Here is a 24,140-nt window from a genome sequence, read left to right on the forward strand (position 1 = left end):
AAGATGCAATGACAATGTCCGGTGTTGTATTCGAAATTGGGCGAGTGGCTTTCGGCAGATCTAATACGATACCTGTAGTGTGGGTCGTGATGAAATTGTGAAAGGTAGTTTTGTCGTAAAGTGGGCGGCTGTGCATATTGAAGTCTGCCATGATGAGGTATGTTTTGTAAGTATTTGATATATGTTGTATAAATTGATACGGAAGTGGATGACCTGGTCGTATATAGATAGTGGCTAGGGTAATGATCACGTTTTTAAAGTAAATTGTGGTAAGCAAATACTCCGGCAAAGGTGCAGTCAGATAGTGATGTTGACGATATGGTAAGTTGGGAGAAAATCCAATGGCAACACCCCCGTTGGCACGAAGAGCCGGCGAGGGATTTTCGGCATGAAGCATCGTATAGCGCGGGATGCGACAACATCGAGACTGTGTTAAAAAGGTTTCATTTAGCAAGAAAGCCGTTACGTGTTCTTCAAGAAGAAGTTGTTCAAAGAGAAGTTTGTTTTTCGGCAAAGAACGAATGTTTAGAAACAGAAAAACCAAAGCCATGATGAGGTTATGGGTTCGATATATTTTGTGATTTATGAAAGTGAACGGTGTTGCCAGAGTACGTAGCTGTGAAGGTGATATGAAACGTCGTTTTGGCTGCATGGATGATTTGTTGTAGTATGTGTGGTCGGATGAATGGATGTATGTTCTGTAGCGAAAGTGTTATGAAAGTGAGAAGTTGATCAAGGGTAACTGGTGATTCAAGCGGATGAGGTGTGTCAGTGGCCTGTGCCGGAGGTCGCAAAGGAACTATGAGTTCAGGATGTTCTTGAGCTGGTTCCGGTTTTGCCTTGCACTTATAGCTATACGTCGGGTGTTGTTCGTTACAGGTGGCGCATTGCGGTGGCTGTTGGAGATTGGTGCAAGTGCGAGTGTTATGATGACCAGCACAGTAACCACATTTAATTGGATTCTTACAATCACTGGTGAGATGAGAATTATAGGTCTGGCAACGTTCGCATCGAATCGGCATAGGAGCTGAAGATCTAGAAGGCTCTACTCGATGGATGTGATTGTAGATAGAGGCACCGTGTCCTAACAGCTCATCGATGGCGGCTTGATGTGGAGAAAGTACTCGAACCATATATGTAGGACCTCGATCGTTTCGAATCCTTAGCACCTTGTGGATGGTGTGTCCTTCATACTTAAGCTCGTCTTCAATTTCTGCATCTGTGTAGGAAGGATCAACCCCACGGATGACGACGGAGAGCATCGGTGGACGTCTTGGTGGTGGAGGTTGCTTGCGCCTTGAAGAGGTAAGAGACTGAAGCTGTGCGTTCTTCCCAAAGATGTCAATTGGCACTTTGTTCTTGATAGTGCTGAGGAGTGTAGAATCAGTAGTCTTCAGGATTATCCCATTTCTGGTGTGCACTATTTGAGAGATCGTAGCACGTGGCAGATATTTGCGTAACTGGATCGCTACCATCTTAGCATTGCTGAACTTAGGATCGTAGTTGGTAAGCAGCATGGAGTGAATTGGAGGTGAGCCGTCATCAGTGTTGGAGGTTCCGACGTCCATCTGGTCAGATTCGGAAGCCGTAGTAGAATCCAGGTGATGCTTCTTGGACGGTGGAGAGTGCTGTACTCTGTCGGCATAGGTGTTATGTTTGTCGGACGCTGGAGGCGATCTGGAGCGGATGGAAGCGTTGGAAACGGCTGAGGCGATAGACTCTGCAGAATCATGGCGGTTTTGACCCTTCGCTTTGCTGGAGCTGGCCGATGATTGGTCCTTCCGTGGTCGCACTTTCGTGTTATTCCCCGATGGGCCGGTTACCAGTGGAGGAAGACCTGCATGTGTACCTTTTCCTTTGTAGCCAGAGACTGTGCGCGGGTCCGCCATGGTAAATCTGTCCGTGGGCTACTGCCCAAAGTGTGTATGCGTCAATGTCTGCTAATGACTTGATGAAATGTGATGTTTAATGAAAGGTAGGACTACCCGTTTGGATAGTAGTCCAGGTGCAGCTAGCTTCCAGTCAGACCTGTAGTACCGTTCGCCCTTGGCTGGATGAGTCTGACGAACGGAACTCGACAGAATGACGAGGAAAGAAAGCCGAGGATAAGGAGCAGGAAGGAATTTCCAAAAAGCAGCTGTTCTGACGTCTGGTACGTCACAGCTGATTGATCGATTAAGCAATCGATTCTTGCAAGAAACGGCCTTTATCTTGAACCTATTTCTCAATAAAAACCATACATTATTGAGCCTTCTTATGTTCTATTTTACAGAATTGAATTATCAACAAGCATCTAAATGCTAATAGCATCTTTTAATGCAGAGTTTAGTTCTAAATTCACTTTTCTAAGTTGTGCTACATTTTTTTTTCATTCTCAGAATTTTCTTTTGCGTTGTATGCAAGAGCTGCGGTTGTTCCATCTATGGAGTAATTTTGTACTATTTTTCTGGAGGATTTGTTCGCCTCCCGTAATATCAATCTTTAGTTAGTCCCAGTGTGACCACCGCTAACACTTTCGTACTAGATTTAGTACCTTTTCTAATATTTTAGAGTTCTAGTGCATTGACCAACAAATCTAAAGCCTGTGTCAAACATCTTGGCATTTCAATTAAATGAATAAAACTCAATCTCTGACGTGACGTTGCCGACTGCTAAGGGGTGTGGCCAGGGTGCAAAATCCTGAGCGGGGGGGGGGTTGAGGGTGAATCCCCCTCACTTACTGTTTTTTTGGAAATAATCTCCTCTACCGCAGAGTTACTGGGAAGAAGAGAGTATGAAGGTATCTGACAGAAGTCATACACATTTCCTGAAAATGTAACGTTAGTTTCCCTACAAAATACTTTCAAAGGTACACGTACCCCATTAATACAAGTTCAACACAGTTATCAATATAACTGCAAATATTTCAGTAGGAAAAGTATAATGAAAGTCATCGAAGTGCAGTTAGCGTTAAGTAAAAATTAAAATGCAGTGAATAATTAAATTGTGCTTTGATCTGGCAACTCTGAAAACTAAATAGAGAGGGGATCCGAAGTAACTATTCTTTTTTGACCTTCTACTAGGTCTACTATAGTGATCATACTTGAGTGCGGTGTTACTGATTTCTTGAATGTAACAAAAATGAAACGTAGGAAGAGTGTTATGAATAATGTAATTACAAAATACTTCAAGGTCAGTAGCGTAGCCAGGATGTGTATTTGGAGGGGGGACAAGTGCTGTTATAGGTACATATAGAAAAATTACAAACAAAACATATATGAACATAAAAATATATAAAAAATTACAATCATCAGCGTATCAAAGTACATTGTCGGACCTCATTGGGGGCGACCCATCTGGGCTCACCTTCCCTACGCCACTGTTCAACGTTAATTCTGAGTCAGACAATAAAGTTTGCAAAGTAAATAGTAACAATTCGCATGCTACTAATTGTGGACCACTATACCCCTATTCACGAACAAAATTAGTGACGAATGCAGTAGTGGTGAAACGGGTGAAGCTGGAAAGAAGTGTTTTAGTGCAAATGTGATGGAAGCTTCTAAAGTACATTTGTCAGAGAGTTTTTGTGATGGAAGCGATAACAAGTAAAATGAACCAAAATGTAACAATGTTAGAAGAAAGTCAACCATCCATGGAATGGAAAAGATTTCAGATTTCGTGGAAACAAGATACATCATGGCTTGTTTTCGAAATGAAAGGAGGACAGGAGGTGATGATGTATAATGCTTGTAAATTGCATGCTTGTTTTGTGTGTAAAAACAATAAGATTAAAACTGCCAATAATGACTTGCTGTGGTCATCGAAAGGTGATTCTCGGTAAAATAAAAAGCAAAATTTGGATACCGTTTAGACATGAACTAAGTTCAGTTCATCGGTTGTGCTTAGACTCGTCAGAAAAAGACACTGGAGAAATGGTTTCAGTGTTGCACATGACTTGAAAAGCTATGAAAGAAATCGATTAACAATAGATACATTAGAAGCCTTAATGACAGTTTAAATTGTGTGGACCACCCTTGCATTTGTGGAATGCATTAAGTGTGGTACAGTCTTGGGTTAAGGAGTTACACCATATGGCAGACAGTAAATATACCACTATACAAAACAATGAAGATGAATATGAACATAATTTGTTTCTATAAAGAGTACTAGCAGGTTATCGGTAGTCTCGTGTTTCTCAGATTTAACGGATGGCTGTATATCTTTTTTTTTATATATACAGTTTCTCATTTCAGTATTGTTCTAACTGGTAACCTACCGAGCTCTAACCTAAGCAGTATTGTTTTAACTTGTGGTTATATTAATAAAGGACATGAGACAATAGACACGGATTTATATTTGAACAAAAATAATGTTAAGTACTTAAATGGACGATCATTTTTAGGTGTAGTACCAGATAATAATCTAGCTTTGTAGGTCACCAGTTAGAACAATACCCTTATTTCTATTTTTGATGACTTATAAATGTATGCTTGTAGAACACATTGAAGCTAAATAAAATAAAGCACAACGTTTCAGTTCAGAGTACACCTTCCTTGCAATGTTCAAGTTTTATTTAATACGGAATAGCATAATTGGAAATGAGTGCGTTTTGTGACAAACCGGTAAGATTAGGTTAGCTTCTTTCCTTTCTGATAGGTTACGATTTTATGTATAGGTATTATGCTTAAAAATACTTTCCCCTCACTTTGGATGAGATGATTTCGTACCCTGGATGTGGCTATGGCTAAGCAGACGAACTATAGCACGATCAGGTGGCAGAGGATGGACGTGGATGTGTACAAAATAAACGTGGCAATACCGTTGACCTCTCATTTGCTAGCAGCATTTAAAGGGAACTTGGAGCGCCGCCTTCAAATGCCAAGATGTTTATCACGCCGTTTAGTTATATTTCCTAATTTAAAACTAAAGTCAAAACTCCAAATTTGATAGCCAAATATTCGGAAACCAAATCACACCATAAATCTCATACATATGAATAGGGGGTCAACTAAGCTACCATTGGGTAAATTCCATCTTTGGTGTTATTATGAAATTTCTTGATTTCACTGAACTCAAACCTAAATTTGGTGGCCAATAGGTTATGAACCGAATGACTGACACCGTAACATTTCATACTAAACTTGCATGCATACTAAGCAGAGTCGGCGTGGGTCAATGAAAACTTGACCCACGACCCACTGACCCACCACCCACCGAGACCTACTCAGACCCATAACCCACCACCCACCGTGACCCACAGTGGCCCTCCACCCACCATGAACCACTCTCATCCACTGTGAACTACTCTGATTCACCAAAATCCATCGTCATCAACTCTGAACACGATCCACGGCCTCTTCTGTACTGACAAGAGTTTAACTAACTAACTAACTAACTAATTAACTAACTCTATGGCCTATGGAACCCGCAGGTTCAGTGCCGCGTTCACAAAAGCTCTCCACTGACTTCTATCGTTAGCTAATTGCATCCAGTTTCTACTTTGTATTCCTATCTCTGCGAGATCCATCTTAATATTATCCTCCCATCTGCGCCTAGGTCTTCCTAATGGTCGTTTTCCTATGGGTCTTCCAGTCAAGACTTTGAAAGCTTTTCTACTTTCTTCCATTCTAGCTACATGACCTGCCCACCTAAGCCTCCTAGACTTGACGACCCTAACAATGTTGGGTAATCCGTATAAACTATGTAGTTCCTCGTTATGAAGTTTCCGCCATTCCCCATTCTCGTTCCTCTTGGGTCCGAATATTCTTCTCAGGATCCTGTTCTCAAATACTTTCAGTCTATGTTCTTCCCTCAGAGTAAGTGACCATGTTTCGCAACCATACAGAACAACAGGCATGATTATCGTTTTATATATTTTAAGCTTCAAATTCCTGCACAGAATTTGCGACGACAAGAGATTTTGAACCGAATAGTAACACGAATTCCCTGCTTTTAGTCAACATTTAATTTCTTCGTGAATATGATTTTCGTCTGTTAATATTGATTTTAAATATTTGAAAGTATCCACTTTATCAAAAGTATTATTTAATATTTTAACGCCTCCACAATTTGCCGTATTACGGTCCCGACGCACTTCCATGTATTTAGTTTTCTCTGCATTTACTTCTAAACCCATGTCCCTGCAAGCATTTAATAAGATCTCTGCATTTATTTCTACTGTTCTCCTATCATCCCCTATTAAATTTACATCATCAGCATATGCCATCACCTGGTGAATACCGTTCAACTGTACGCCCTGGTTGCTATCTTTGATTTTCCTTATAGCGTATTCCAGCACAAAGTTAAATAATAATGGCGACAACGCATCTCCTTGTTTCAGGCCATTTTGGACGTGAAAGCTCGTGGACAAAAATTTTCCTACCCGGACTTTACTTTGGGATTCACTTAAGCATATCTTAATTATTCCAATTAGCTTTCTTGGTATTCCAAGTTCTGTAAGAAAGTTGTACAATGTTTCTCTCCTAACCGACAAGAGTTTACACTTGTAATAAAACAAGACTGTGAAATTGTCACTAATCGAAGTTTGAATTTCTAGTCAATCGCTCAAGCATCACTCTGTTACAATAACGGTTTGCCTGAGCTTTACGATATAAAATGGTAACGTGTTTGTCAGTGAGGAAATTGAAACAGTTCGAGGGTGGGGGGAATTAGTGTGTGCCTAAAATATACTTGTACTAAGAGAGTATTCTTGCAAGTGTTAATTTCTGAACGCACTGCAAAAGAAACTTCTATTCGCAGGAAAATACCTCTGTACAATATGGAAAAGGTTATGGTTTCTCAGTTCACAGTATTTTTCTCTTCAAAAGACTTGAAAAATCAGTTGTTCGTAGGGTATAAAAATGATCGGATACCCTATGTGAGAGCATCTCCATAAAGTATGCTCATAATTGTAATTTGTGTAATCACTAAAACACCATGTTAAATTTAAGTTACAAATATGCATAATTGCAATCATTACGAATATGTATTCAAAGTAGTTTACCTAAAGCAAGACTTACTAAAAATTAGGTACAAAGTTGAAAACGCAAATAAGCCATTAGTAATACAAGTATACATTTTCCATAACTTGTAATTTTCCACCTTAAAACAAATCTGATATCGGGTTTATTTCCTGTTGGTAACTCTTTCGTGGTAAATTATCCGCAGCGGAATGATGTCCATCCTTCAGCCAAGAAATAACTAGCTCGTCTATTTCGATCTCATCTAGCGGTGGGCCATTAACATTAATGAACAACAAGTTAGACAATGTATTAGCACTTAGTCTAGTTCTAATATGTCATTTGTAAATTCATAAGGGGAAATCCCCGTTCGCACTCTGTCGTGGAAATTGATAATATTTCTACCTGATTTATGCAACTCATCATCGACAATCTGCTTGTTAGACTTAAGTCTGATAACGATTTTTCTTGGTCAGTTTTGAAATACTCTGCAGGAAGTATAATCTATATCACCGTAAAACATCTTTTCCATATCGACCATGTCAGTTGGCAATGTCGACTCATGGAGAACAGAAACTTCGTCTACCACGCCTTCGATAATGAATCTTGTGAATAAATTATCAATATAAGCCTGATAAACTGATGATTTCTTATTTGTTTATAAATTTATTTTTTGTAATTACACATGAAGGTTTGATTCCATTACCAAGTTCCCTCCCTCGTCTAGAAAGCGAAAGGGAACGAGGTTTCTGGAAAGTGTTCAGAGGTGAATGGGAATTTCCCTCCTTCTTCCCCTTCAATTACTACACTGCTATTTGCCATGTGCCAAATTACGATAAATTTCAATTAAATTATCATAGTATAATTATTTCCTTGTTGAATTATCAATACTTTTCAGTGGAAAAAAGGATGAAATTTGAAACTTTCAAATCAACTTAAGTAGACCAACGTAAAGGGGAGAAAAGTAAAATTTTCCATACAATTATGCGTACGATCTAAACTTAAAATTTCCGTGTAATTAAGCTTACAGTAAAAATTTTATGCCTATCTTTCTCACAACTTTATGGATTGGTTGCCCTGTGCTTTAAGCGCTCCATATAATAATAATAAGCTTCAGCAATTATTATAGTAGAAAGCAATTGATATATGAAGCCAAGCACTGTATTTTTTTGTTTCTGATTTTTTCTTAACTAAATCGATCGTTTCCGGTCATCTTTACAAACCAATTCACTACCAATTTTCCATATATAGAAAGTGGCGTCCCCCTATAAAGGAGAATTAAAAGAATTAGGACATATTCTGTTTATTTTCAATAAGGAGTTAATACACTGAATTTGAGCTCCGTAAGTTTAACGGCTTACGAGATACTCAATTTTTTTTCCCGCAAAAATTCGGATCCTCACTACCTCCTTAGAATACGTATTATAATGAACGCGATATGATAACATCCTAGTTCGTATTAGGGCCTAACTATATACCAAAAGTCATTTCATTTGACTTTGCAATTTGATCGTGATGATCAGACACACATAGTTACATTCAATTTTTTATATAATAATTTATATATTACAGTGATTCAAAAACATATTTTTTTTTCAGTAGTTAGCTTCTCTAAAAACTTACAGGTCTCGAAAGCCAAGTAATATAAGTAGTATAAGTAGTAGTATAAGTACTATTGCTATTATTACAATTAAAAATATCAATATCCAAAAGTGCCTGAAGTTCATTTTAAAATTGGTTAGATATACTCACCACAGGTAAGTAGACAGAAACAAATGGAAAAGGAAGGGAAATAAAGGTCTTGAAAGTAAAACGAAGACAAATTTACCAGTCTTCAGAAGACACTATCTACAATGCAGTGAGCAGGCAGGGTCGGTAGATCATACTGAGTCGATGGGTCGCAGTGGGTCATGGTGGGTGGTGGGTTGCAGTGGGTCATAGTGGGTGATGGGTCGCTGTGGGACACGGTGGTTGGTGGGTCACAGCGGGTCACGTGCTGTTGACCCACTCAGAAAACTTGACCCACTGACACACTCCATCTCTGATACTAATCGTGTAAAGGTCATCTAATCATACCAAATTTGGTAAAGATTACATGAGTTACATCAATCACATTATAGTCAAAATCAAACTTAAACGGCTAATTACTTCAGCCCAAAAGCCTCAACACCACAATATTTTACATACATATTGAGCATGAAGTCTGTCAATTTTTGTCAATATTGTTTGAGCTTAAGGTTGGTGTAAAGGGACAAGTTTTGCCGATAGATGGCACTGCAGTATTCGTATCTCTCCCATATATTTTTTACCTTTCACGAAAATGCACGATTTCTGTTACAAATTTCAACGATCAGACTTTCATAGAGCTTGCTCTGAAGCGTTACCTTGTTTATGGTGACGATTTTTGAACTGTCCTTCCTGTTCCATATCCTGGGCCTCTTCTTCTGTTTCTTTCTAGAGATCCGTCCGTCAGACTTATCAAGCCAAGGGCGTCCGGATCTACGGATCGAGCCAGAGGAGCCGCTCCTCCTGGACAACTATCCAAACGGGTTGTCCTACCTTCATCAAATTCATCACCGCCTTATCTTAAGGTGTCACGGCTCTCCAAAGATCAAACGGTCTCTGCTCTGGCAGATCAAACTACTTCTGGACCAAAGATGGATGGACGGCACGGTGGTCTTCCTCCGGTTTTTGTCACTCCGTCCGCTTCGAGCACGAAGGTGGTCAAGCGGAAGGATACTGGCAACCGGCAGCGAACCATATCCGGCAGTTCTACCGCTTCATCAGCTTCAAATGTCTCCACCCGTTCTAGATCCCCACGAAACTCACAATTGTATGCTGATACTATCAAGGAGCCTCGCCATCAGTCGAAGAAGCAACACAGAGACGATATTTCTGAAAATTCTGATATGGATGCAGCCGATGACAATAGCAATCAAACCATTCTCAATTCTCAAACATCTCTCACAAACAATCAGCCTCATAATCACCACATTCTTCATTCATTTCTACTTCAAAATTATGACACCAAGTACAGCAATGAGAAGTTCATCACTTTACAACTCAGGAAATATCTACCAAGTATTCCACTAGCAGAAGTCATCAAGACCCGTAACGGTTACATCCTAAAGTCCATAGACCCGCAGTTCGCTATCGCTGTCCGAAACAAGGCCTCGTTTGAGATCTTTGGAAAAAACGCCACTCTTACATCTCTCTCTTCTTCACGTCAGAAACTAGCACCGCCACCAAAACGCCCACCATATTTATCTGTTGTCATCCGGGGCGTTGACCCGACATACACCGACACCGAAATTCATGAAGAACTTCAACATGAGGAACATAACATTCACAAAGTCATCCGCATACGGAACAATCAAGGTGCAACATACATGGTACGCTTTCTCACCTCTTCACAAGATACGATCGATACATTGCTCACAACTGGCGCATACATTTACAAACGTCGACACAGGGTTGAACCTTCACGCACTCCTGCTCCTCTTCCTGTGCGATGTGAAAACTGTCAAATATACAGTGATCACAACACGGTTAATTGCAAAAATCCGCCAGTCTGTGTGGACATTGCACAGGACCGCATCCTACGCGCCTTTGCACCAATCTTCAACAACCAACTGAATGTCCCACTTGCCACGATCAACATCCGGCTTATAGTTATAAATGCAAGAATAAACCCCAACCTGACCAACATCATCCTGATTTAGTCGTCCCGCTCCGTATGCCAGACTCTTCCCCTCCAACCAATCTCCAAACCACAGATCCAGTTAACATACAACAGCTTCTTCAATTCCTCACTCTCACTCTACAAAACATTCATCCCTTTCAACGCAATCATATTCTACAACAGATTACCAAATCAGCTAAATCTGTCTTCAACGTCAATTTCTAAGCCACCTATACCAACAATTATGTTCATTTTCATGCCTCACGTCAAGAAACAACTGTTTAACTTATACATCATCATGGATTTAGTTTTTCTTTTCATGAATATTCGCTCATTACCTACCAATAAACTTCTATTCGAAGCACTGTTACTCGAAGAGCACGCATCTCTCTTTTTACTGAATGAGACCTTTCTCACAAAAACCACCATCTGTAACATTCCTTGCTACACACTCATTCGTCACGACAATACAGTTCCAGCCCTACGGGCAAACGGCGGAGTAGCAATTGGCTTTCGCAATCACATCCCACATCGCCATCACATTTGTCCTGTTTTACACCTCCCTGAGCATATCATCATTACCTTGTATTTCAAGTCCATCATGATCACTTTTGCTACTGTTTATGTTCGCCCAGGCCATCCCATCCCACTTGATTTTTTCAGTCATATTCCTCATACCTATAAACATGACATAATTCTCGCCGACATCAATTTTCATAGTCGCACTCCAAATGAACGCACACGCTTTACAGACCACATTACAACTCATACAACTGGCATACTGCATGTTCCTCCATCTGCTACTAGGCCCGTGTCAAATACCACTCCTGACATCGCTATCACCTCAAATACACTTACCAGTGACAGTACTATCACAGTTCTTGATCTCCTTGGTAGTGATCAGGCACCGATCAAACTTTCGTATCATCTTGGCACCTCTCGACCGCAAAATGCAACTCCACCACTCCGAACACCTCGCTTTGATAAAGCCAATTGGGATAACTATCGTGCATATCTTACCACTGCTGTTGCAGATCTCCACCCTCCTATATCATCTGACGAACTATCTGCACACGTCACTACAATCACTTCCGAGATCACCCGTGCATCTGAATTGTACATTCCAACTACCAGTTCCACCCCATACCAACCTAAATTGCCTCCGCACTACCTCGCTCAGATCAAACGCTCCCGTCAAGCATATCGTGACTATTGCCGGACACGAAATCCTGAAGCTCTACGCCTTCATAATCAGCAACGTTCCGTAAAAAACTATCTTGAAGCATACAAAAAGCGCCAATGGATTAAAACTTGTAACACTCTTGCAGACACAGCACATCCATCACGTTACAGGAAACGTTTCAATGCGCTATGTGGTAAATTCAGCAAAACCTCTTACCCACTCATAATCAAAAACAATCAAGCTGCTTCTGATCAGGACAAGGCGAATGCGTTTGCCGACTACCTCCAAGACATCTTCACCTCTCAACCCTCTGATCATATTTTTTCTCATCCAGTCGATAAAGTCAACACAGCGAGTCATCTCTTCCAACCTAGTGTCAGTCATACATTGCCGCCCAATGAACTAACTTCTCCCATTACTGTTGCCGATATCACCTCCGTTGTCCGGACTAAACGAAACTCTGCTCCAGGTTTTGATTCAATTACATATCGCCACATCAAGGAAAGTCCGCCGTCACTACTCCTTTTATTAGCCTCCATCTTCACTTTCATCCTTCGAACAGGCTTTTTTCCTGCCGACTGGAAGATGTCTAAAACGCTCATGTTCCTCAAACCGAAAAAAAACACCCAGTGCTGTATCTTCCTATCGCCCTATACAACTCACTTCAACTTTTAGCAAAGTACTTGAACGCATTCTCGTCAATAGGCTCCATCCTTATCTCCGTGCACGCAGTCTCATCCCATCTTTCCAATCCGGTTTCCGCCCGTCATACTCCATCAATGATCAGCTCCAACGCCTAAGCATCCTTATCACAAATCATTATAATTCTGTACGCCCATAATGTCTTGTGCTTTTTGACCTAGAGAAAGCATTTGACAAAGTCTGGCATCTCGCTCTCATCTTCAAACTCATCAAACTTAAACTACCAACATCATACATCCGTTTCGTCTATCACTTTTTGGTTTGCCGCATTACATATGTTCATATTAACAATCATTTATCTCATCCAATCTTTCTATACTCAGGTGTCCCTCAAGGATCAGCTTTGTCCCCCTTACTCTACTTGCTATTCGTTTCCGACTTCCCAACTCTGCCCGCAGACGTACATATCTTTCAATATGCCTTTGATACCGCCTTCCTTGCACTCGGCCGTACTATCAGACACATCAACCTAATATTACAGGAATCAATAGATCGTTTCTCTCAGTGGTGTCGAAAATGGAAGCTCACTATTAATGCTTCAAAAACACAGGCCATAATATTTCTTCCACCACGTACACGCTCCAGAATTTACAGAAATCCATCACTTCTCTCTCTCTCCATACAGAATTAGCCAATTCGTCTCAGCAGAACAGTAACTTATCTCGCCATTATATTTGATCAACATCTTACTTCGACTCCTCATCTGAACTACGTTAAAACTAAAGTCTATAACCGTCTCAATCTCCTAAAACGTCTGACTGGCACGACATGGGGACTTACATCGCACCTCGTCCTAAATACGTATAAGGTTTTTCTCCGTCCCGTCCTGACCTATGGGTTCACTGCCTGGATATCAGCTCCACCTTCTTTCTACTTCAAACTGGCAACCTTCGAGCGCCATGCCTTTCGTATCGCTCACCGTATTTCTCTTCCTAGTCCGACTCGTTACTCGTACTCTCTCATAACCTTTCCTACATTGCTTTATCACCTTGAATCTCTCCGCCGAAACTTCATCACCATTCGCTACCAGCAAGAACAATCACTGCTTTTTGAAACTATGCCCTCTCATCTGTTCGGCCACGATACTACCATCTTCCACTCAATTTACTCTTTACACTCTATTGCTATACTCTACCACCTAATCATCCAGACTTAGCACTTGTGCACGATCACCGCCTTCATGTCCATCTTCCGCATATCTACCCGTCATATCAAGCACAGTAATCCCTCTGTCATCTAACAGGGCCTCCTCTGTCTACATTGGCCTAGCGTCGCTCCTAGGCAGAAGATAACCCGCATTTGTCTTTATTAACAGTACCTATGTGTTGTGGCGTGCATCGCACCTCATTTCATATATCATACTCATTTACATAAACTTAAATTCCTTCCTAAATATTGTTTTGTATCATATAGATTTGTAACTGAATTATTCTATTTGTAACTATGTATATTTGTTCATTACCTCACCTATAAAATGATATAGTCGCTATCATTTTATAGTCGCAAAGACTGTAATGACCTAATATATAAAGTGATAAATAAAGAAACTCTTAGCCCAACGCCTATCACCTTAATTTCCTTTATTTCCTTTACAACCCTTTCCTAAAAGAGGGTGTAGCCCTCTACAGGGTAGCTAGCCCAAGGGCTAGCATTAAAAAATAAAAAAATAAAAAATTTCAACCTAGAGACTTCAAATTTTTAGAAAAGGAACTTCATAATCTATCCAAGGCAATAATCCGTGCCAATTTTTTATTTAGAATTTTGTTCATTGTTGAAATTGCTTTTTTTTAGCTAGCCAACGGCTAGCACCCTGTTACAGGATTATGCTCTCTTTTAGGTAAGGGAAAGCGGAACAATTATTGGATCAAGGATAATAGTTGGTCTAAGGGATGTTATAAAGTAGAAAATCTTTATTTATTTAAACATATCAACAAAAACAGGACTTAAGGCCATTTGCGGCCTTAACATATTCGATGGAACAGGAAAAGAAAACAAAACAATAAATAAATAAATACAATATATGCTGTAATAGATACACAGAATCAGGAAATTACACGATATACATATTGAGAAACAAAGTATTATTCATATTATTAAGCAAGGGTGATCGATGAAAGGAAAGTAATGATGATGTGAAATGATGCTGATGGCATATGTTTATATATAAGATAAAGGCTTCGATAGAGGAATAAGTCTTGTGATTATGGAGATGAGGAATGAGATGAGGTGCAAATCACGCTACAACACGCAGGTTATGTAAGAACACAAATGAAACCATCTTCTTGCCTAGGGGCTACTCTAGGCTATAATGGAGACAGAGGGAAGCCCATGTTAGTTAAAAGGGAATGTCACTGTGCATTATATGATGGGAAGATGAGAGGTGATGAAGGTGAGTATGAAAATCGTCAAGTAGAGGAATATCAGGATGATTCGGTGGAAGTGTGTAGCAGTACAGTGTGAATAATAGTGACAGGGGTGTGTGCATAAAGCGAGAAGGTGCGGGGTGTACTGCTGAATAGTGCATCGTATCCAACAAAAGAGGATGATGATCTTGGTAACGTCGAGTGATATAATTTAACCGGAGTTTCTCGATGTGGTACTGTAAGGTAGGAAATGTAATGAGACTGTATAGGTATTGTGTGGGACTGGGTAATTTAATCCGGTAAGCAATTCGGAAGGCATGTCTTTCAAGTATGAGTAGTTTCTGGTAAAAGCTGTCCGGAGCAGATACCCAAGCTGTATGGCCATGTGTAAGGGTCGGACTCAAGAAGGCTTTGTAAGTATTGAGTACAGTGGCAGGTTTTAAGCCCCAGGTTGTCCCAGTTAAACGCTTCAGAAGATTTAGGCGATTGTATGCTTTACTAGTAAGCGTAGTAAGGTGTTTCTTCCACGTAAGATGACGATCGAATGTTACACCTAGGTATGTTGCTATTTTACTGGCTTGTATTGGAACGTCGTCTACCTGAAGCGTTAAGCGGTTTGGATTACGGCGTACTTTGGTTGACTTTCTCGGCGGTAGGAAGACGATGGCCTGAGTTTTAGAAGCGTTAATTAATAAATGCCATTTTTTGCACCACTGATATAAATTATCTATGGCTGTTTGTAAAAGTGTATTGATTTCCTGGACTGAATTACAAAGGGCAAGGAATGCAGTGTCATCAGCGTACTGAAACATGTGCAGTTTGTCTGGAAGTTGAGGCATATCCGTAACAAAGAGGAGATATAAAAGAGGCGATAACGCAGAACCTTGAGGGACACCAGAAAGTATAAAGATTGGATGTGATAGATGATCGTTTATGGAAACATATGCAAGACGGCCAGTCAGAAAGTTGAAAATAAATCTGATATAAGGGATTGGAATATGAAGGCGAATAAGTTTGTGAATGAGAGCTAGATGCCAGACTTTGTCAAATGCTTTTTCTAAATCGAATAGTACCAGACAAGTGGGTTTGACGCTATTATAATGTGTGGTGATCAGATTCGTAAGTCGAAGAAGTTGGTCGTTGATGGAGAAAGCAGGTCTGAAGCCGGCCTGATATACCGGAAGAATGTGATGATGAGCAAGGTATGTATGAAGTCGTTTGACCAGTATCCGTTCGAGGATTTTGCTAAAGGTGGAGGTAAGCTGAATTAGACGATATGATGAAACATCGTCTAATGGTTTGTTCGGTTTAGGAAACATAAGTGTTTTCGAAGTTTTCCATGTTGTTGGGAAATATCCAGTGCGGAGAATGAAAGTATAAATAGTTGCTAAAAGAGTCAATAATGATAAAGGGCTTTCTTTGATATGGCGGTAAGTTACCTGATCAAAACCTGGGGCGGAATTACGTTTTCGGTTGACAACAGCTCTGAGTTCATCGACTCTAATTGGTGAAGTTAACGGTGTCTCAGGTAGAAGGGAATGGCAGGTATTGGGTTGTAAGGAGTGATAATTCACATTAACTTTTTCGGCTGGATGTGAAGAATCGTCGGAAGGTAAAGGTGTGAAGATGCGTTGTAGATTGTTTGCAAAAGCATTTGCTTTGTCTATGTCGTCCTGTGCTGGTGAGTTGTCGATTAAAATAGGATATGGAGTCCTTGTATATTTGCCACATAGAGCATTAAACCGCTTCCAATACTTTGAAGGATGACTTGTGTCTGAGAGTTTATTACATGTTTTAATCCAACATCTAAGTTTATAAGCGCGAATATAATTGCGTACTGTGCGTTGTAACTGTTTATGATGGCGAAGGGCATCCGGATTATGCGTGCGAGTATATTCACGATACAGCTGTCGAGAACGTGTTACCATGGTGAGATAGTTTGGCGGCAAAGTAGGCTGATATGGGCGGGACGTACTTGCAGGTATGAATCGTGTACTAGCTTCATGGATTGCGACAGTTATAGTGTCTATTGCAGTGTAAAGCTCGTCTTCCGTTGTAGGTTCTGTGAGGTGACCTGTGCTGGTAGTGAGATGTGATCTGTAGTTATTCCAGTTTGCTTTATCGAAACGAAGGCTGGTGGAGAGAATTGGTTGCGCTTGAGTTGTGTTAGAGCTATGAGTGTTAATAGTAAGCTTGACTGGCACATGATCACTACCAAGTGGGTCTAAAATTTCGACAAGACTATGGGAGACTAGAGTTGTTGATAAAATGACTATGTCCGGCGTTGTATTTGAAATGGGCCTAGTATGTTTCGGTAGATCTTGTATGATACCAGTCGTGTGGGTGGTAAGGAAATTTTTGAAGTTAGTTCTTTCGTGATCGGGCCGGCTATGCATATTAAAATCGGCCATAATGATGTAGTGATTGAATGAATTTGATATAAATTGAACAAACGCTGTTGGTAATGGGTGACCAGGACGAATGTAAATAGTTGCGACGGTGATGGTGATGTTTCGAAAATATAGAGAAGTAAGGACGTATTCTGGTAGATGAAGAGTATTGCAAATATGTCGTCGATGCGGAATTTTATGGAGGATGCCAACGGCCGTACCACCATGAGCGCGTTAGGCAACTAATTTGCAATCCCCACGTAGTAAGATATATCCAGATACTCGAAAACCCATAGATGGCGTTAAGAACGTTTCGTTCAACAGAAAGGCTGTAACGTGTTCTTCAAGGAGCAGCGTTTCAAAGAGAACTTTGTTTTGACGAAATGAACGGATATTAAGAAACAGGAACACTAGAGCCATGAGAATGAGAATCTGGTAATGAGGTGTGAAAATGGACGGTGTTCCCAGAATAAGTGGCAGTAAAGTTAACATGGAATGTGGACTTTGCGGCTTGAATGATTTGCTGGAGAATGTGAGGTCGTTGGAATGGTTGGATGTTCTGCATAGCCAAAGTGAAGAAGGTCAGAAGCTGGTCAAGGGTTATCGGAGCGTCTGTAGAATGATGATGTGTGATAGGTTGTTCTGGTGTACGAAGAGGTACTACCAATTCAGGATGGTCCCGTTGTGGGTCTGGTTTGCCCTTGCATTTATAGCTATAAGCAGGATGTTGCTCCTGACAAGTGGGACAAGTCGGAGGAGACTTTAGGTTTGTACAAGCACGGGTAGAATGTGGACCGGAGCAATAACCACACTTGTGCGCGTTCCGACATTCGGAAGTTGAATGTGTGTTATATTGCTGGCATTTTTCACAGCGCACGGGCAAGGGTGGTGGTGAACGTGATGGTTCCACTCGATGCTTATGTTGATATATTACAGGACCATTTGCTAGCAAATCGTCGATGGTTGCTTGGTGTGATGTCAACACCCGAACCATGTAGGTGGGGCCTCGATCATTCTTGATCCTAATTGCCTTTGTGATGGTGTGCCATTCGTATTTTAGTTCTTCTAGCACCTCTTCATCGGTGTATGAGGGATCTACTCCTCTAATAACAACGGAAAGTAATGGTGTACCTCTAGGAGGAGGTATCTGCTTACGGCGAGTGTCTTGAAGTGAGGTTAATTGCGCGTTTTTACCAAAAATATCAATAGGTACTTTGTTTCTGATAGTTTGGAATAGTGCTTGGTCTGTTGTCTTTAGTATGATACCATTGCGGGTATGGACGATCTCGGAGATGGCTGCGCGTGGTAAGTACTTTCGAAGTTGAAATGCAACAAATTTGGAATTTGAAAACTTGCTGTCAAAATTGGTTAGAAGCATAGAATGAATAGGTTGCTGTGAAGTACGTTTGGAGTTCCCTTCTGGAGTATCGGCAATGACCATTGCATCTGAGTCTGAATCGGAGTGCAGATGTGGTTTTTTCGATGGAGGCGAAGTGCTGAGGCGGGCGGCATAGCTTTCTTTCTCTGGAGGTGACCGAGAGCGAACAGAGCCAGTAGAGACAATAGAGGCTACAGATGTCTGTGAACTTCGCCGCTGGCGTCTATGTGTAGCACCAGAGTCCTTCCGTGGTTCTGCCTTTCCGGCACGAACGGATGGTCCGGCTACGACGCGCGGGAGACTAGAATGACGACCTTTGCTCTTCAAGCCAGATGTCTTGCCTGAGTCCGCCATCGTAATAGCCAAATCCGTGGGCAAAAGCCCAGGAGCTATGTTGCAGAGAGTTCCAGATGTAGGTGATAATGATGTAATGTCTGATAAAGGTCTGACTACCCGTTTGGATAGTAGTCAAGGTGGAGTAGAATCCCCTACCAAATCTGTAGCACTGCACACCCTTGGCTTGATCAGTCTGGATTACAGTGCTCGAAGAAATGGCGTGGAGAAGCACCCAGGATGAGGAACGGGAAGGAATTCAAAAAAAGCAGCTGTCCTGACGTCTGGTACGTCACAGCCGATAGCAATCGATTGATTGAACAATCGATCGGAAGTGAAATTGCTTGATTGTTGAAATTGTTATATAAATTTTTGACAATGAAACTGTTTCAACAATAAAGAAAATTCTAAATAAAAAATCGGCACGGATTGTTCCCTTTGATAGGTTATGAAGTTCCTGCTCTAAAAATTTGAACTCTCTAGGTTGAAATTTGTAAAAGAAAATGTAAGTTTTCGTGAAAGGTAAAAAATACATGGGACAGATACGAAGATAGTAGTGAAATCTATCGGCAAAACTTGTCCCTTTACACTAACCTTAATCGAACGTGTTTCAGAGAAATTTGTTGATTTCGCTAAGTTTAAACCCAAATTCATAATCAATGGTTCGGAAACCAACAACCCATACACTATAATATTTAACATTCGTACTAAGTACATCAAAATCTACCAACAAGAAAATTTTGGTCAAAAGAAGATTATTTCTATCGATAGTATTCGTTAAACAATACTCATTCATGAAGTCTAAACAAACTTTGATGGTTAATAATTCGGGAATCAAAGGTCTGCTGACCATAATATTAAATATGATCGTCAAGATCTACCATCATGTCAAGTTTGGCAAAAATTGACGAGTTCCATCTTTCGAGTTTTAATGCAACTTCTTGATTTCACTGACTGTAAGACCAAACCTTACTTTGATAGCTAATAAGTCTGGAACCAAAAATCTATACACCACTGAGCTTCCATGCATACTTACCAAGCACGTCAACATTTATGATTATACTAACTTTCATCAAGATAGTTTGAGTTTAATCAAATGCGTCTGAGTGAAATTTCTTGATGTCGCTAAGCTAAAACTCAAATTTGATAGACAATAAATCTGGAACCGAAATCCCACATACTATAATATTTAACATGCTTAATACTACGTTTGGTCAAGATTGGATGAGTTTCGTCTATAGCATGCGTTATACAATTTATTAAATTCAAACCCAAGGTGGTCCAGTGGTAGAACGCTTAGGACTGGGGTGTGCAGTCAGCGGTTCTATCCCGGCCAAGTAAGTTTGCAGCAGACAACATTGCGTCCGTGGGTTTTCTTGGAGTACTTGCATTTCCTCACACATTACCATTCCACTAATTCTTCCATTATCATTCACTTGCCCTAATCATGGTATCCCTTAGAATAAATTGTGTAATCGTTGGACGATAAACTGAAAGATTTCAAAGAAATCAAATCCACTTTTGATGACCAATAACTCGAGAATCAGACACATGCACACCATAACATTACACATGGACTTTGTCCAAGTCAACGACCATGCCCATTTTGCTCAAGATCGAATAAGTTTCATCAATTTCTTACGATATATACTACACTCTCGTTTGATTTTCAAAAATCAAATATAGGATTGTAATTGATATTTTAAAAGAAAAAGCAATTGAAAAAAGAAAGAAACGATAAAATTTACTTGATTGTTTCGAAAATCTTTTTTCTCAAAAATAAGAAATCGACAAATCATAGATTGTTTAGAAAAGCAGAAATATTTATGAAAACTGAAGAATCATCGAGAAACGCAAAGTTATCAGAAAAACGAAGTTTTTTTTCGAAAAACGACAAATAGTCGGAAAACGAAAAACAAAACACTTTTCAAAAACCTAAACTTTTTTTTGGAAAACGCAAAACGAAACATTTTTCGGAAAGTCAAAAACGGAGTTTTCGAAAAACGAATAATTTTTGAAAAACGAAAAACTAAACATATTTCGAAAAACAAAAAACGAACATTTTTTCGAAAGATCGAAAAATTAAAAAAAAACAGATTTTTCGAAAAGGGCAAGTTCTAATAGAGAGGATTGGAGGAAAGACAGATACTGAATAATTTATTAAGGAAAGGGCGGTGTGTTGATATACAGAAAAGAAAGACAAAGAGTTCTGAAAATTGTTAAGAAAATGAGATATAGGAGGAAAGACATAAATGAAGAAGATGAAAGAGTAATGTATAAAGTGAAGAGTAAGAGTTGTAATATGATATACATTGGAGAAACAGGTAAAAAAGCTTAAGGAAAGAGTAAAACAATATAGGGACTTAAAAGAGATAATAACGCTATATATAAACATGTTAAAGATATAGATTGGGAAGGAGTCAGTCCAACGTCTACAAAAAGAGAATCGAATAATAATAAGCATAGGATTAAGAGAGAAAGAACTGACAGATTAATGAACTGGATTAATGAACTTCAAATACATGAATTATGGGATAGGTTGTTAAAAAGAATTGAAAAATAAAAATCACAGATAAGAGAAATTGTTAAGAGAACAATAGAACAGGCTTTCTCTGGAGATATCTAGTTCTCTGATTCCTTCCTGAACTCTTTCAGGAAATTTCCTGACTTTCGTGACAGGTGTCGGATGACGATGATATATAAATAAGAAATACAGTACGTAACGGAGAATATTCATATATGCAGACATTTATTCTATAGAGGCAAATAATAATCAATTCCTCATACGTAAATTCTACTTAAAATCTTAGTTGGAACTTAACATTTTGCCGATAAGTACTAGCATAAGTGACTCATTCATTAAAACTTTCGAAGCAAGGGCATAAGTTACCCATCATTGCTTCTACAAAAAGAGAAACGTAATACAATTACAAAATGCGGTTTACTTGCTGCGTTTTTCTTTTTTGCAAGGTTAGACCGTTCAAGGGGCACAACTTTTCTTAGGAAAGGGCATGAAGGGAAAGCGATGGGATAGGTGATAGAAGTTGAGGGGTTTGCATTGATTCATGTAGTTGGGTTTTCACATTTCTTATTTCATTCATTCTTTCTTTATTTATTCAGGACATCCATTTCATATATCGTACTCTTCAAATATGGAGGGCATCATTTAGGTATCTATAAGCGGCGAGAAATTGAAGCTAGGAGTTCATCCACGGGATAATGAGATGATAGATGAATGCAGTGCAATTGGACAAGACAAACACAGGGAAGATAATTAGTAGAGACAAATGCAGGGTTATCTTCTGTTCTGTGGCAACTCAGAACTAATGAGCACAGATGAGCCTCTGGAACCACAATGATGAGTACTAGTGCAAAGATGGATAGATGTGCCGTGATAAATGGTCAGGGTGGTAGATGGCAAAATCTTGTTTAGTAGGATCGTTGTCATCAAGGGTATTGGAGTACATCGTGAGAAGATGTTGAAGAGGGGTATCAAGATATTGAGAGGGTGTGTCTAGCAGGATGTCTATATGAATGGCGTCAAGAATAAGGGGATTACCTGATTGAATGCCTTTGGTGATATACTTGGTGCGGGTTTGTTCGAGATGTTGAAGAATGGTAGGAAAAGTAATTCTCTCGTAGAGTAGTGCGGTAGGGGACGGAAGGCGAATGCGAAAAGCTAGTCGAAAAGCGTGGCGTTCAATGACTTCTAGTCGTTGATACAGTTGTGGTGGGGCAAATATCCATGCAGTATGGCCATGAGTAACTGCCGGTCGGAGAAACGATTTGTATGTTGTAAGAACAGTTTGTGTATGGAGGCCCCATGAGGTACCTACTAAGCTTTTCAGTAAAGCTAGTCGTTTAGTGGCTTGAGTATGGATCTTCTGTAAATGGGGCTTCCAAGTCAATTTACTATCGAAGATCACTCCGAGATATTTAACATGGGAAGTTGGTAATAGGGGAGTGCCTTGAACTGAAAGACGTAGCAGGTTTGGATTTCGACGGATTTGGAGGGACGTTTTTGAATAATGAGGGTTTGGGTTTTTGTAGCATTGACGGAGAGTTTCCATATGTCACACCAGTTGATAAAAGCATTTATGGCTGGTTGTAGAGTGCGATTAATATGTTGACTAGATTTTCCAAGAGTCAAAAAAGCGGTATGGTCAGCATATTGAAATAAGTGAATATTCGCCGGTAGGGGTGGCATATCTGTGACATAAAGTATATACAATAACGGGGAGAGAACAGAGCCTTGAGGTACTCCAGTGTGTAGGAATATAGAATGAGATATGGTAGAATTTATGAGGATATATGCGAGTCTATTGGCAAGGAAGGAATGTATAAGGCGGACATAGCTAGTGGGTAAGTGAAATTTGTGAAGTTTATAAAGCAACCCTTGATGCCATACTCTTTCAAACGCTTTTTCTAGGTCGAAAAGTGGAAGACAAGATGGGTGAGAAGAATTATAATGGTTGGTGATGGTGTTACTGAGGCGAAGTAATTGGTCATTCAGACTAATGCCAAGGCGAAAGCCTGCTTGGCGATTAGGAATGAGATTACGATCTGTGAGATGAGCATGGAGATGTGTAACAAGAATTTTTTCAAAAATTTTACTAAGGCAAGAGGTCAGTTGGATAGGTCTATATGAGGAAACAGGTCTATATAGAAGCCTGTGCGTAATATGAAGGTGTAGATAGATGCTAGGAGCTGTAGAAGTACTGGGGGAGCCGACTTGATGAGCTCATACGTGATAGAGTCAAAGCCCGGAGCTGTTGAACGTTTTCGATGAATGATCGCTTGGATATCTGCCGGAAGAGGTTAGGTCATTATCAGATTCCAAAATATATGTACAGTCCGGTTGCAGAAATTGGTTATGTGGGTCTCAAAATCGTGCGATCCAACGATAAATTGGTCTATTAACCAATTGAGGTGGTGGAGTGAATATTTGCTGAAAATAAGTTGCGAAAGCATTTGCCTTCTCGAGATCGGTGTGAAGAGGATGGGTATTGAGCATGATAGGCTAAGTAGGTCTTTGGAATTTTCCAGCAAGTAATTTGAATTTTTGCCAATATTGAGTGGGATGGGATTTAATGGAAAGAGAATTACAGGCTCGCGTCCACTGTGGGCGCTTATAGGCAGAAAGATAATTAGAGACCATTCTGTTCCATTGG

Source organism: Thermobia domestica, chromosome 16, assembly GCF_964235325.1.
Source record: "Thermobia domestica chromosome 16, izTheDome1.hap1.1, whole genome shotgun sequence".
Lineage (NCBI taxonomy): Eukaryota > Metazoa > Arthropoda > Insecta > Zygentoma > Lepismatidae > Thermobia > Thermobia domestica.